At 40.7% G+C, this 16412-nt stretch overlaps 1 long non-coding RNA gene across 4 annotated transcripts in view; it reads left to right on the forward strand.

Annotated features, from left to right (window-relative positions):
• Nucleotides 1-16412, forward strand: part of LOC118919707 (uncharacterized) — a 36835-nt gene that overhangs the window by 5567 nt on the left and 14856 nt on the right. For all 4 annotated transcript variants that reach the window (XR_005027612.2, XR_005027613.2, XR_005027614.2 and 1 more), the window contains exon 2: nucleotides 505-570. This is a non-coding gene — a long non-coding RNA (uncharacterized LOC118919707). The remainder of the gene's footprint in view (nucleotides 1-504; nucleotides 571-16412) is intronic.

Below are 16412 nucleotides of genomic sequence, written 5' to 3' on the forward strand. Positions count from 1 at the left end.
TGTCTTTGTTGAATAGTAAATTTCTCCTGGGAAACTGGGTTACCTTCTTTGGGCCCTGGTTTTCTCACCTGAAACATGAAGCGCAGAAACGAATGATCCTTAAGGACACTTTCAGTTCTAAAAAGTGATCATTTTACATTTTTTTTGCTGTACTAAGCATAATAATCAAACTTCTTTTGCACAACTTTGCTCCCAGTATACACCAAGTAATGAGATAGCAAATCAGAGCATTTGTGGAGGAAGAAGAGCACTGAACTCAGAGTCAGGAAGCTTGGACTCTGGTCCTGGCTCAGCCATGAACTAGCTCAGTGGCAAGGGGGAAGATTATTTAGTCTCTGGGCCTCATTTTCCTCACATGTAAAATGAGTACTTTAAGTTAGAGAACTTCAAAATTCCATTCCAGAATCAATTTCCATCAGTAATGATGATAAAATATGAATGAAAACTAAAAGAATTCCCTGCCAGCAGATGTGCCTTAACAGAAATGCTAAGGTAATTTTTCAGATGGAAGGAAAATGCTACCAGAGGGAAACGTAGGACATCAGAAGTGAAGGAAGAGCAACAGAAATGGTAAATATAATAGATTATTTTTCTCCTCTTAAGTTCCTTAAAATATGTTCCTTAAATGGTAGTATCTTTAATGATTTTTTCTTGGAAACGTTCTGAAGCATATGTTACAAAATGTTGATATCTGACACAATTGGGTGGTGAATACATGGATGTTGGTCACATCATTCTCTATACTTTTTTACATACTTAATGATACATGGTTAAAAATGATACATGATTTACCCTGTGGCTTCGTATCCTGGATTATTCCATCTTCTAAAGAGATAGTTGAACTAAAGGGTTGGGCTTTGATATTAAGGTTCAGCAGGTTAGTGAAGGTCAGCAGTCAAGAAATTTGCCCCATTTCTTTTTAAAAGAGATACCTGCAAGAGGGTAAATGATATACAAAAGAATAACCTTGACACATGAGCTGTATTTATATTTTGAATTGGAAGAAATACATAGGCTTACATATAGCTGCTTATAGATCATGTAGTTTTTCTAGGCACCATTCTTGGGCATGTTATGTGAGCTTTACAGACCAGACTGAACAACAAAGGATGTGTTGTCTGTCTCTGTTTCAATTTTTATAGCACAACTATTTTCAGAAGGTGGAAAGTTGGGATTTCGGGGTCATTAGAAAGTCATGTCTTAAAATATGTTAACTGTTGTCTAGCGACTCCTAATCCATTATATGAAATCACAGCCAGTGGTTGAGACAAACATCAAACAAATGTAACACAAATAAATATCCTGTTCTGGCTCAAAGTTCAGTCTCAGTACATCAATACAGCTAAAATAAATAGAGATGAGTCCAAAAAGCCTTGAAAATTAACATAGGTCTTAAACAACTCTTGAGGGGGTGGAGAAGTAAGAATCTTATCACTGATATGTAGGAGGACTAGTGCACCGTTATATATGTCCTTCAGTGCACAGCTCTCTCTTCACAAAGTCCAAGTGTCTCTGACTCACGTCCCTTTCTTTCCCTCCACCTCCCACCTCCACGAGCCCCGCACCACGGTGCTGGCTCTCTTCTCTGTGTCCCATCCCACCCAGTTCTTTCACATGCAGGGCCATCTGATCTGCTCCTTCCGGCTGCCAGTCCTCTCTCCACTGCCTACCCAGTGCAGCCCAACAGAGGCCTGTTAGCTGGCTGGGTAATTAAAGAATCCTTCCTTCCCCAAAAGAGGATTTTAAATACTTGTAATACAATAATATACTATTTTAGCCTTGTCACACAAATAATTATAAAATGACCAATCGTGATAAGGACCGTTACATGATCTTAACTCTTTTCATGCCATTTTATATTTTAAATTCAGGAGCAAAGATAAAAGTTGTAAAAGATGATTGGTCATTTCAGACACATATAGATGACTGTTCAGAAACATGCCCAACTAGTTATGTCCTCTTCTGTCTGGGTTAGACAAAGTCCCGCACTTCACAAGCTTCAACTTCGTTCCCCTGATAGTTGGGAAAAGACAAAGGGACCCTGTGGTTTCTATACTTTCCCTCAGTTTCTCCCAAATGTATGGTGATCATATTTTATGAACTAAAACTTAGAACTCAGGGTCTAACTCATGCTTTCACACATGCTTTTACAATGGAGACAGGTATAAAAAAACCACGATTCTCCTCTCTCCCTGAAAATACAGGAATTATCGCTGCCATGACCAGGCATGCGTAGCCGAGTCCTCATTTCCTTCTGGGGTTCGAGATGCCGCCTTAGAGAGATGAATCAGTGGTAACAGATAGATAAGCCCTTTCCAAAGCTGATCGCTCAGCTCTGTTAAAGAAGGGCACAACTCTGACTTGTCAGAGTCAGCACCTTACTTTCATGATGTGTATATATTTAATTATATAAATAAGACATAAATATTTTCTCTGTAAAATATTGGTACAATATAGAAGACTTTAGCAAGTAAAAGGCCCCCTTCCTTCCTCTCCTCTGCCTTATTCCCTTCCCTGGAGGTAATAACCATTGTTGATTTCAATTGTTGGTTTGAGGTGACTCCTTCCAATATAACATGTACTCACGTAGTTTTCCCTCTGTTACCTCTACCTTGCTATTCATCAGTGATATGCAAATGAAAACAGTTGACAAGGCAGAGTTTCTTTCTTATCATATTTTCACTGCTAAAAATGAATGAAAATTCCAGAATTGGTTAGGGCTTGGGAAAGGAATTATAAATTGGGGCAACTGTTCTGGAAGCTAATTTGGTAACACATGCATTTGTATCAGTCAGCGTCAGTTGGGAGACTGATATTAGGTGACTGAAAGTGCATGAATTATTTGAGCAGGAAAGATTTAAGCAAAAAAATTGTTGTTAATTAGTAAAGGTGGCAAGATAACTTTCGAAAGATCCAGAAGTAGCATGTGCAGAAAAGAAGCTACTGTATCTAGGCTGAGGAAACACGGACAATGTCAGGTAACATATTATGAATGAGTAATAATGAATGAATATCTGAAATTGTAAGAATGTACTATGCTTTTTAAACTAGGACGAGGGTTGGCAAAATTTTTCTGTTAAGGGTCAGATGGTAAATATTTTAGGCTTTGCAGGCCAGACGGACTCTGTCACAATAGCTCAATAATGCCACCGTCGTAGGAAAGCAGCCACAGACAATACATCAACTACTAAGCATGGCTGTATTCCAGTAAAACCAATAAAACTTTATTCACGGAAATAGGTGGTAGGTCAGATTTCGTCTATGTGTGGTAGTTTGCTGACCCCTGAAAGAGACTCTCTGAGAGTTGCTATACCAATAATAGTGGTTCCCTGGAATCAGGGAAAGCAGATTTTTATCTGGTTTAAGGAAATACCAACATATTTGCTGGTCTGTGTGCTTTTCTTGGAAGATTTATTTGGGCTACATGATGATTGGCATAAAAGGAAGGAGAAATGAACCTCTGTCATTGTGAAATAAATGATTAGATTATTTTCAATTAATTCTATGGGCAGTATGTCAGGCCATTATGTTCTGGAAACAGGTTTAATACTTGCCTTACAAGTTCATCTTATTATATGGAGCTTTTGCTATATGGAGTTGTGGGTTGAATGATTGGGGTTTATGGCATAATATAGCTGAATCTGGAAAATAATCAGTAATGACACACACAAAGGGGCCTGAATGAATTCTTTTACCCATGATTTGTTAATTCATCCTCATTCACTTTTCCTGTATATTTGTTTGCAAGATAAATTTAAGAGGACCATGACACCATAGAAATTGATGATATTTTGGAGGGACTGTTGTTGGAATATGGATATATTCTGGGTTAAAAGATAAAAAGCCAGGGAGGACTGAGCACATTGACTGGAAAATGAATTGCTTGGAGTAGGAATGCTTGTATTTGGTAGTTTTTGTTAGTTGAGGGAACCACTAACCTTCTACCTCTTCACCTTGAAATTGGATGAGTTAATGCTCATTTAATCAAATTAAATAATACACATTAACTTATAGCCTCGTAACATCCTCTGTGCCAGCTGGGTTCTCTGGGAAGCAGATGCTAAAATGGAGAGTTAGGGTTATGGGGCAGGGGGAGCCCTCTGAGCACCATGCAGATCTTGTCGTCTCTACCAACCCAGTGGGGGGTTCTGGAGCAGGATGCCTTTTGGTGGAGTCCGGTGTTGGGGGAATTATGTTCTATGCTTTGCTCAATCTTTGGCAGGGTTGCCCTAAGAAGAAGCGAAGTGGCTACCACTACCTAACTCAGTTAATGGCCTTAAAACCTGAGGTAGACCACGAACAGAGCTAACAGCTGGAGGCTGTCAACCAACCATACTCCTTGCAGTGCGTCCTTTCTTGATGGGGAATCTGAGTGGCATATCTCTAGGTCTGATGCTTTCTGTCCATTTTCTGAGTCTTCCTTTCAAGTCTCATTAGCGGACTTGTCTTCCTCTGCTCTTTGCATTGAGGTTCCCAGAAACCTCTGCTTATTTCTCTCTCCCCATTGTATAGGCTCTTCCTGGATGATTTCTTCCACTTCCATGGCTCTAATGTGGACTTCTATTTTCTTCTATGCCAGAGATTGCCTAGGAGTTAATAATGACTTGATGCATTAGTTAGGATTTTAATGTAAAAGTTAGGATTATATTTGGGGTGGGCATGAAACATAAAATCTAGGTAACAACGGATTATTTAAAAAAAATATGGATGTTCTCAGTTCAGAGGTGGTATGTATGGTGGCTCTGAGTCCAGAAACCCAGGATCCTTTTATTATTTTTCTCTAAAATCCTAGTGTATGGCTTCCATATTCAAAGTCACATCACAGCCAAAATGGCTGTTGGAGCTATCACACCCTTGATCTTAGCAGATGACTAGTGGGAGAGCGGAAGGGCAGACAGAACTTACCCCCCTTTTGAGTCATCTAGGTTTAAGCAGTTTCCTAGAAGTCTTCTAAAGCATTCCTGTTTCCATCTTTGAGCACAGCACAGTCACATGGCCACACCTAGCTACAAGGGAAGCTGAGAAATGTGGATTTTCAAAAAAGCATTGTAACCTTGCAGGGGAGAAAAGCATGCAAGAAGAAGATTAGAATGGATGGTGAGTGCCTATAATCAGTTATATTTCACACTCCCAAATCTGTGTTTCCAGATCATACCTTTCTTCTGAGTTTTGGAAACATGAGTTCTTCTGTCTACTAGACATTGCTGCCTGGATGTCCCAAGGGCAACTCAATATGAACATGTGCTAAACCGAACTTCATTGTTTTGACTGCTTGTTATGTTTTGTCCTCTACAATTATGCCCTCAACTACCTGATCAACCAAAATATCCCACTGCGTACTCTTCTCTTTCCCTCCCTTACTGTAGTCAATCTGTCTCAGTCTTGTGAGCACTTTTCTAATTATTTTTCAAATATGTTCTTTCTTCTCCTTTGCCACTGCCAGAATCTCGGTTCAGGGTGCCCCCCCCCACTTTTTTTTTAGCTAGAGTATTTTTATATGGCTTTATTCACCTCAGTCTTGCATCTTGTGATCCATTCTTCATGTTTTTGCTGAAGCTATTTTTGCAAAATGTAAAACTCATCACATTGTTTCCAAAGCTTAAAATCTCATACGGTCTATGTGATAAAGGGCAAATTCTGTAGGAAGGCATGTCTCATAGCCTGATGACTGCTCTCACTCTGGCTTTATTTTTGGCCACTTCCTGTTGTACAGCCTGTGTCTTGTCCATGTTGTTTTATGCCTTATGTGCTATTGGGAAACACTTAGCACACCCAGACAGAGGTGAGCCTCCTTAAGACATAAATCTTAAATCCCCTCTTACCTGTCTGCACAATGCCCCTACCTGGGAGCTATAGCTAGGTTGAAACTCATGTTCTTCTAATGAAGCTCAAAGAGTTACCACTTCTAATCTATGAAGACAACACAAGTATGACAGATTTTAGGGGGAAAACTGTGACTTTGGATTTCAACATATTGCATTAAGTTGGCATGAACTCCAAGTAGAGTGCACATTCATTCTTGGGGAGTCTGGACATGGAGGGACAAATGAAGAGAAGGATCTTGATGAGGCCAGCATAGACATCACTATCTTTTGAGTATGGATGAGGTAGAGAGTTTTGGAGGAATGCTTCAATGTATTTGCAAATATTAGAAATAGAGTCAATCGTTGCTTACTTAAGTCTAGACCTGTTGTTCTTCAAGTGTGTAGGTAGTTGTAGCACTGGCTTGGCAATTCCTTGATGGCAGGGGACAGTCTTGACTTCTATGCTCTTCTCTTGACCTTCTGTCATGGTGGCGAGATGACATTGCTCAAGGCTTCATGTTATTATGTGACAACATCCCAATAAAGAACGGATGGGCAGAAAGAAATGGCTTTATCCTTAAATGCCTTTTTTTATAGAAAGCAACCCCAAGTGCAAGGACATAAAAGGAATAGAGGAAAGCGCGTCTCCTGGGTTCTAAGAAGGGTTGAAGTGAAGCCTCACTTTTTAGAGGAAGAGAGACATGTGATCAGAGCTTGGAGGGAAGGATGAAAAAAGTTGGCAGATGTTCTGAGGTTCTAACAAGAGAAATAGAAAAGCTCAAAATGGATCTTAGAGAAGCAGGAGGGCTGGTCATCTCTAGAATTTATGGAGGGATGGAAGTGGAGAGCAGAGGTGGAGGGAAGGAATAGATTAGAAGGGACGGATTGAGGAAAAGAGGAGAAAATCTGGAACATCAAGATTTGGGAAAATTTTACACATTAGAATGGAAACTACAAAAAGGGGGAATAAAAAACTTCCTTGGAAATTAAATTTGGTGACCAGAAGGAAGGAGCCAGAAAGTTCTAAATTTCCCTGAGAAAGGAAGGATTTGCAGATGAGGAGACATCTGACATGGAAAATCCATTTTTGGCTTTTCCCAACCTTCTGCTATTTGTGAAATAACAAACGATGTTGCTCAGACCTCAGATGCTCCAATTTCCTCAGTTGAAAGAGGCCGTGTTGCTTCTGTTGTATTATTTATAAAGTAGGACTTTTTGCTCAATCTTAGGATGAGAGAGTGAAAATAAGTCTCTGGGACAGAATTCAAATCAGTTACATAAAAGACACATATAAAGTACACATAGTGTGTATGAGACACTAAGATTTTGAGATGACCTCAAATTAATACCCTTCTAACCTGCCTTAATTGAAAAGAGCCGAAAATAGACTTAAGAGTCAGACAAGTGGAGATAATATCACCTTTCTTACTCATAAATCACCTTATTGGTGGGCAGAAGTTAATTTGGCCAATGGACTTGTTTACATTCCCCTGGATTAAACTTGAATCCTTCCCCCAAATTAATTTGGGGCCTTGTTTGACCTTGCCCCAGTGAACTTTCTGGATGGCTAAAAAGAAAGAGAATTCAATGAGAATACAGGTTAGCTATAGGTGGCTGGCTCCTCAAAGAGAAAAAGGGGAGGCGGGTGCTGTCAGATCCTTTTGCCAAGCTCGTGAAGGAGATAAGCCGTCTTCTTCTCCCCTGGGGCGGCACAGACACTGAGCAGAGAAGAGAGGTTCCTGAGGGTGACTCTAATTCATGTCTTCTTCCTGCAGTGCATGCTAAGTATCTCTCCCCAAGGAGGACGCTGTTTCAGGCACAGAGGCACAAGGGGAGATAAAGATCCATCAGACATGTCCCAGGATTTCAGGCGACTTACAGTCTAGCATGAAGAGAAGAAATGCAATGGTGTGGAGTTTCAAGGAAGGCCTCTGGGCTGAAAGGACGTTTGCACCCAGAGAGCAATACTGAGAAGGAAATAGTCCAGGCAGGGTGGCTGTAACGACCTTGCAAATCGGGTAACATGCAGTGAAAAGTCTTGTTCACGAAGGAATGGGGTGAGTTTGAGCAACTTACCTGCATTTTAGAGAACCTAGCACCATCTGATTATATATAAATATATATTTGTAATACATATAATTATATAATTTCTGTTATGTAATATATTACAAGTACGTATATAATATATATTTAACTATATATATGAAAAGGTACTCATTTCTAGTTGTTTCTTAGCTGCTGTGTGGAGACCAGAAAGGATGTTCACTGGGCATGAATGGGGGGTGCTGGGCTGAGGGCTTCAAATCCTGGATTGGCAGCAGAACCAGTTGGCATGGCTTTAGAATTTCCTCCAGCACTATTTGGCAGTCTGGGAGCAGGAACAGAGAAAATGGATGGTTGGCTCTATTTAGGGTCGGGAATTGGCAAAATAGATGTGGCAGAAAATCAAGGGGTTTGGAGGTCTGAAGATCTAGAAAGTTCACTGTCTTAACCTCATGACGTGATTTACACAGTGTGTTGAGGGGGGGACTGTTGGCAGGAGGCCTTTGGTGGCTCTTTGTCCCTGACTTGTCCAAGTCTGTGATAATGTGCCTCGGTGTGGATCTTCCTTTGCCTCTGAGGCTCGGCTCCTACTGTGCTCTTTCAAACGAGAGGCTTTCATTCTTGTGTAGCTACGTTTCCTACCTGCTGTTTTCTGTTCGGAACTAGAACTCTTGTTCCCCTTATTTATCTGTGAGACCTTCTGGGTCGATCCTCTCTCTCCCGGCTTCCTCTCTTCCACCCTATTATCTTTCCTCTTCTTAGCTCTATTTGTTTTCTTTCTGGGAAGAAACGAGGATGAACTTTATTTTGAAGTTCATCCAGGGACATTTTTATTTTGAATATTGTATTTTTTTGAGAACTCTCTTCAACTCGCTGATAACGAAATCCTTGTTTTATGGCTGCATTATCTTCTCATTATCTCTTAAGGATGTGATTTAACATTTTTAAAAGTCCTGTAGTTTCTTTCCCTTTCTATCTCTTTCCTCCTCTCTTCCCCTCCTCTCCTCCCTTCCATTTCCTTTCTCTTCATCTTTCAATCACTCTCTCTTTGTCTCTGTCTTTCTTCCCCCTCTTTTCCCCCCCATAATTAACCCAAGTTCTGGGCACAGTGAGAAATAAAGCCAAAAGAGTAAGGAGGTGGGAGATCAAAACACCACTCCTATTAAACTGTTGAAAGCTCAGGTAGGGACACGGTCGGGAGTGAGAGCCGAGCGGGCCTGAGAAGGGAAGCCCAGACGGCAGACTCATGCACTCAGCCATGGGCAGCACCGGACGGAGGCAGGCCTCCTCTCACGGTGAGACTCCTCGCAGGGAAGAGCAGAGGAAGCCACTCTCTGCATGGACAGACCCTCCCAGGAGGGAAGAGGGGAGCTGAACGAAGCCTGGCCGGCTCCTCTTCCCAGATTACCTTTCCTGCTCTGCAGGGGGAGCAAGTGGGAGGCTGGGAGAGCCAGTGAGTGCTTGTATGTCCACGTGGAAGGGGACATCACAGGTCGGTGTGTTTCCCTGCCAACATCTGCTTGGGGTGGAGGTGGGCACCTGGCTTCCGGTCTTCCGTGCACAGGAGTAGGTGAAGGTGTTGACTGCGGATATCGACTGCCATCTTATCCTGCTGGATCGATCCTTGTGTCGCTTCCCACGCCCTGGTGTCACACGTCCCTGGAGCAGCTCTCTCCTCCTTCCTCTGCTTTTCTTCATGGCCTTCTGTGCCCTGCTAAGTAAATTACTCCTCTGACTCTGCTTCCCATTTTTTTAAAACTTTGTTGAACTTCCTCATTCATGGATATCCCTTCCTGTGAACTCTCTGTCCTGTTTTATTTTGTTGCTATGTAAACAGGTACATAAAATGAAAAGCTCTGGATTCTTACACTGGCTTTCCCACAAACTAACTGTATGGCTTTGGACAAGTTATTACTTAGCCTCGTTATGCCTTAGATTTTTCATCTGTAAAACAGGTTATCATGTGATTTAGATGTTATAACCCCTGTAAAGTGCTCAGATCAATATCTGAGACATAGTGATATATATGAGCTATCACCACTGTCATCTCCTTATCTCCTGAGTAGAGTTTTGGGAAAGATAGGATATAAAAGTAAGTGTTCCATCACCATCTTCCTAGTTCTCAGGAAATGCCTATCCCGGTCTTCATAGTTCTCATTTTTATTGGTGCTTCATCTAGACTGTAGTTTCCATGCAGGCAGGGGCCCTCTTTCTCTTATTCTTGACTTCCCTCTTATCCATCCCACTGGGCATAACACACAGCCTCTGGCATGTGCTCAGACAATACTTGTGGGGCAAATCAATGACAGCAAACAAATTCACTCACGGTCCTCCTTGTAGGAGGCAATACTGTGTTGTCCATAAGACCAGTTTTTGAATCAGACCTCTTGGGCTTGGCTAATTGCCGAGTCATTAACTGGTTTGATAACCTCAGATACTTTCTTAATTTCTCTAATTCTCAATTTCTTCACTTGTAAAATTAAAAATAGGATTAAAAATAGTGCCTACCTCACAGGGCTAATATCAGGACTGAGAGAAATAAACTGTATGAAGCATTTAACATAGAGCCTGGCCCATACTAATTGCTTGATAAACAGTAGCTGCTGCTATTGTCGTTATTAGAATGGTTTATTTTCTGCATGCTAGTCACACGGATAGGCATTCACTGAGAGCCTACAGTTTGCTGTGTCTGTTCTTAACACCATAGTAGTTAAAACTATGGCTTCTATAGTCAGAGGGCCTGGATTTGAATTCATGCCTCAGTTGGATAATTTTGAACAATAGCTTTGAATAATTTTGAATGGTACTTAATCCCATGGAGTCCCACTCTCCATGTTTGTGGAATGAGATAATAACAAAACCTATGTACAGGATAGTTATGGGGCAAAGCATGTTGCAGTACATGTTCAACAAATAATAGCTATGATGATGATAAGAAGATGTTGATTATGGTGACGATGTTGGTAACAATGGTAAAAATGACCACGGTCGTTATGAGGGTGACAAGCATGATGTTGATGGCAGCAGTGAGGGTATGACAGCAATGATGATGATGGCAGCGGTGACAAAGATGACTACACTGACTTGAGAGGCAGTAGAGTGCAGAGGAGTTGACTATCTGTTCTCTGTAGTGATGGTGTGACCTTGGGCAAGTTAGGTTATCTAATTAAATTTCAGCATCCTCATTTGTAAAAATAGTAACTATTTCACGGGGATGTTGGGAAGTTCAAACAGGATCCTATATACCATTAATTCTAGGATGCATATTGCTCCTATTTTAACATCTCTGAGATAAAAGATGCATCTTGCAGTTCCTCCCAGATAGGTGGAGCCTGTGTTTGATATTTGTGAAGCAAGTATCATCCCTGGAGAAAGGACCACAGTTGCATGTTTTTTTCTTGGAAAACAATGACTGTTTCATGGAAAACAAGAGAGAGATCCACAAGTAGATAAAGTTATGTTATTTATTTATTTTTCCTGAAATACGTGCAGGAGGCTTTCTTCTTCCAGGCTGAGCAATGCAATAGAAGGCAGAGGGAGCTGTGAAATTCCACAGACTATTTGAAAGAAATTTCAAAGCAATGAGAAGCTGTCGTGATTGACTGTAGCAAGATCAAGAAAGCATCAACATCAAAACTTGCAGAATGGCTGTCAGTGTTAAAAGGAAATCCAAAGAAAGAATCATCAGTAGCACGAAGCATGATTTTAGGCAGAAAAATGTGGGCATTGATGACTCTGATTCGAGAAACAATTGAGTACATTTAGAGTCAGAAGGTTTTATTTCTCATATTTTCCTTCTCATTAGGACACCCAAATGAATATGGTAAACAATCACTAAATATAAGTCTAAACCAGCTGTTTCAATGACAATAAAAATTCAAAGTGATAAGAAAGCATTATATCCTAATTTTATTGGCAATGTTTTATTTCCTTCTAAGAGGTATAGAAAATAAAAGTATGTCCTTCGGTTGATGGCATTTTTAGATTTGATGAAAAAAAACAGTAATACATGTAGAACTCTTTGTACAGTGTCACAGTTGCTGTATTTACTTATTTTGTCCTGTTTGGCCTTGTAAGATTTACTAAAACTTAGGAAAATATATACCAGTGGTAGCCAGCCTTCACAAGGCTCCCCAGGATTCCTGCCTGCTGGTGTTTATGCCACTATTTAGTCCCCTTCCACAAGGAACAGGGCTGACTTGTGTGGCTAATAGGACCCTGCAGAAATGATGGAGTGTGGCTTTGAGGCTAGGTCATTCCAACAGCGCTGAAGCCATCTGTCTCTCTTGGCTCACTCAGCGGGGGAGAGCCAGCTCCTCTGTCTTGAGGACACCTAAGCAGTCCTGAGGAGGAGGTGTGCGTGGCAAGGAGCCAAGCCCCTTTGTCAATAGCCAGAGTGCCTGTAACTATTTATGTGCATATAAACATTTATAAGATCATTCTCTTTGTGTTCTTCTGTAACCTACTTTTTATACAACATTGTCTGTGGCTCTCTTTCCATGCCAATAAATACAGACTGTCTTTGGCAATGAACGCAGTGTTCCTTCGTATGTGTCTGCCGTATTTTGCTTATCCTATCTCTAGTAACGGAGTTTTAAGTGATTTCTAATTTTTCTCTCCTGTAAACATCCCTGTGCAATTCCTAGAATTATGACAGCTGGTTGAAAGGTATGCTCATTGACATTGTAATCATCTACTGCTAACCTGCCTTCTGAAAGTGCTGACCACCTTTGCTTCATTTCTAGGTAGTAAAATCAACCTCTTTTTATTTTTGTATCTCTTCTCTTTCATCAAACCACAGTAGATAAATTTTTTTTGCAAATGTTTGACATAGCTTTTATGTCATTTTTCAGTAATTTGACTAAAAGGATAAAACTTTAATCCAAGTGGAGCTCACCAGCTCTTGGGTTCCAGTTTTATTAGAAATAAAGGGGCAAAGGTTTCCTTCAGGGCAGTAGGAAGGGGGTTGAGGGAGGATTTATTTTGTGTAAATATTTATTTATTATTTTTATTTTTTAAGTCATTTTTGTGAATAGTGCTACAACAAAGCACATAGAAATAAAAAGCCCAGTACTTCAACCATCTCTCTACCAGCAAACCCATCCTCAGAGGTAACTTTGTTGTGGATAATCTTCCATTCATTTTCTTTTGTATTTACATATATAACATGCTCATATAGTAGATCTCTTGTGTGTTTAGTTTAATATAAATGTGACTGTGCATACATATTCTGCAGATTGCTTTCTCTACCCAGTTAAGTGATGTGGAGGCTCTCCTTGCCAATTTCTTTCTCTGTGTCTAGACTTACCTCGTTCCTTTGAACTGCCAAGTGTCTTGTAATATAAATTCACCAGAGTCGATTCAACCATTTCCAGTCAATGGACATGTAGGTTTTCCACTATTAAAAAAGATGATGCAGTCAGCAACTTTGTATTCCTTCCTCTTTCGGGGACCCTTTCTCTTGGAGAGATAATAGAAGCGGAAGGGCGAGGTCAAAGGAGAAGCATATTTGAAAAACACTTTCATTTAGATCACTGTTTCTCGATCTTTTTTTCATTATCACCCGCTCCTTATAAAAAATTAAACTTAAATCAGTAAATTAATTAAAATTAAATTTCTCTCCAGTGAGATAAACACTAAAGAATGTGATTTTGTTGAGTAGTACTGAGCATTGTCCTATGGGAGATATTTTTGCCTCCCAAGACCGTTTTTTGCCTACTGGGGGCAATATTGCTCCCAATGAAAATGCGAGATTTAGGTAAACACAAGCTGAAACCTTGTTTTCATTGGGTGACCTTATCAAAAAAAAGACACATCCCTCTTTGGGCAGCGCTGTAAGATGCTACATTTAAAGTCTGGCAAGCCTTGCAGCATTTAGCACTTGTGGCTTGCCTGGAACCCTCAAAAAATATTTACTGAACTGAATGTTGATAACAGAATGTCCAAGAACATTATGCCTGCCATAAAGCGGAGCAGAGAGGAGCTGCTAATTTGTTCCCCTTCCTCATACATTAATTAATGTTGTCACAAAACACTAAGATATTGCTAGAAAATTCACTGAGAAAAAAGCATGAAAAAGAAATAATAGAGCAGGAGGCTGTCACTCATGGGAGCTTACTCACACATTCCTTTTGCAGCAGCTTTACAGGTTTTAAGAATTTGGAATCTGGCCCATGAGGCTCATCTTTTGAAATATGCTTTGACAAGTAGGGTGGCAGGAAAACCAAGCCATTGCTTTGGTTATGAAGAAGAACTTTGATGACTCTGAAAGAAATTCGGCCCCTCTGACGTTGGAAAACTGCGAAATGAAAGCCGTGACATTTAGAAATGATTGCTTCTAGCTCTGCAGTATGAAGCCCACAATCAGATTGATGTGAAGGAAACAGAGCTCTCAGCTATCCCAGACACAAGATGATAGTCACTGAGCAGGGAGGCTTGGAATAGGGACCCAGCTGCCGTGTCAGGGCTGTGGGGAGGAATAGGGACACCACCATGTCCTTATTCTGTAGGTCGGCAGAGCTGTAGTCGAATCTTTCTGCCCTGCACCAGCTGTGTTATTTTGGGCAGATTGTTTGGTGACTCTGGTCCTCAGTGGAGCTGGAGGATTTGGAAGCCAAAAGGTTTTGCTCATATCATTTGGGTGGAGAGATTTAATGTCAAAACATTTAGAACTGCAGCTGAGAGCTAATAAAATGCTAATGTAGGAATGAAGAGACTCTCTGGAGATCTAAGTAACATTTTTATACATGTGTGAATGTTTTCATTTTGATAGTTATGGTTTCACTTTAATGTGGACTAGAAAAAATAACAGCCAGCCTGTCCAACTACTGATTTCACAGATGCTGTTTATTGCTTAGGATGTGGCTTTTAAAAAACAAACGTATTGTAAATTGATGTAAGCAAAAATAATAATACATAAGGGTTGTGTATGGAAATGGTTAGAAAAAAAAAAAGAGTGAAGCTTTTTCTGGAGTGAATAAAATTTGAGAAATAGTGATTCATGCCATTTCTTCCCACAATTGGCTACACTGCCCACCATTTAGTGTGGACCTGTCAGAAGCGGTTAAAATCATTCACTCTGTCTTTGGCAGCTGAAAAGGAAGGATGTGGAAGGAATCTCCAAGATGGTTTCAGCACCTTAGGAATCACAAACACAAAACACTTCCTCTGACTAATACTAAAAGCTAACATTAAGGGTTCACTGGGCCAGGCACCATTCTAAATGCTTTATATATATATTGTTTTATCAAATCCTTAGAACAGCCCTGGGAACTAAATTCCATTATTATTATCATTGTCCTCATTTTTCAGATTAGGAAACTGAGGCACAGAGGGCACTTTGGTGAAGCCTCCAGAGCTAACAAGCAAAGAGGGAGGGATTTGAATTCAGGCTAATTCCAGAGAGCCTGCCCTCTTTCCACGCTAATCACGTAATGTCACCCACCTCCTTGCTGCTGCAGCAGAGGAGATCTCATTTTTCAAGAGACTTTGTATTTTTTTAGTGAAGTTTTAGGTTTCAAACAAAATTGAGAAGAATATACAGGATTTCCCTTTTACCTTCCCCCTGTTCCCACACATCAGTCTCTCCCATCACCAGTCACCCCAGTAGTTTGTGTTACAATTGATGAACCTACATTAACACATCATTACCACCCAAAGTACATAGTTACCTTACTATACCATCACCCTTGCTGTTGTATATTCTGTGTATTTGGACAAATGTATACTGACACAGACCCACCCTAATATCATGCAGACTGTTTTCACTGCTCTAAAAATCCCCTTGGAGCCCAAGATCCAGCATTTCTTGCAAGCTCCCAGGGGATGCTATTCCTGAGATCTGATCTGTGGGCCCCACTTTAATAAGAAGAACAATTTTGTTATTGTAGGAGGCACCTCACTTGCCCTTTCTTTATTTGCACTGTCCCCAGGCATTGACTGATTTCTGAGCATGAAGTTGGACACAAAATCATGGCAGTGAAATAGGAAATTTGACAATCAGAGGGGAACTAGATTCAGCACATCTATCTATGGATGTCTCCCTTCCTTCATTCATAGGCTAAAAAGGGAGCATATTTAGCTCCTCTCAAAGAAAAAAAGCAAACAAGGGCCTCAAGTCCACAGATCACAAAGGTGCAGCCCTCCCTTCTCCGGGACACAGGCTTCCTAGTACATCTGACGAGGGTTCAGGATTAGTTTTGGGCGTTGGGCTGCAAACTGGTTTTTCACTTTATGTAACATTTTGGCCCTTTCCCTAAGAAGTGTTTCGAAATTGTTTGATGTCCCTGCTCTGGGATGTCTATAAAGAGACAAATTGTCCCTTCACAGGAGCTGACTTGGCAGTAGAGCATGGCCTGTCCCTTTTGCTCTCCAGAAATCTCCCAAACGTGTGGCCTGAAACCTCTCCCTTTCCAGGCTTTCTCAAGATCCCGTTTGAGCTGGGAATCCGCCAGTATCGCTCCTGCTGTTTGCGTTCAGTTGTATAAATTGTCATAGGTGTGAATCTCAGCCCATTAGCCTCAGTGTACAAGAAAAACAACTTCCATTTTTGAGATTCAGTCTCAT

Source organism: Manis pentadactyla, chromosome 4 (genome assembly GCF_030020395.1).
Source record: "Manis pentadactyla isolate mManPen7 chromosome 4, mManPen7.hap1, whole genome shotgun sequence".
NCBI lineage: Eukaryota > Metazoa > Chordata > Mammalia > Pholidota > Manidae > Manis > Manis pentadactyla.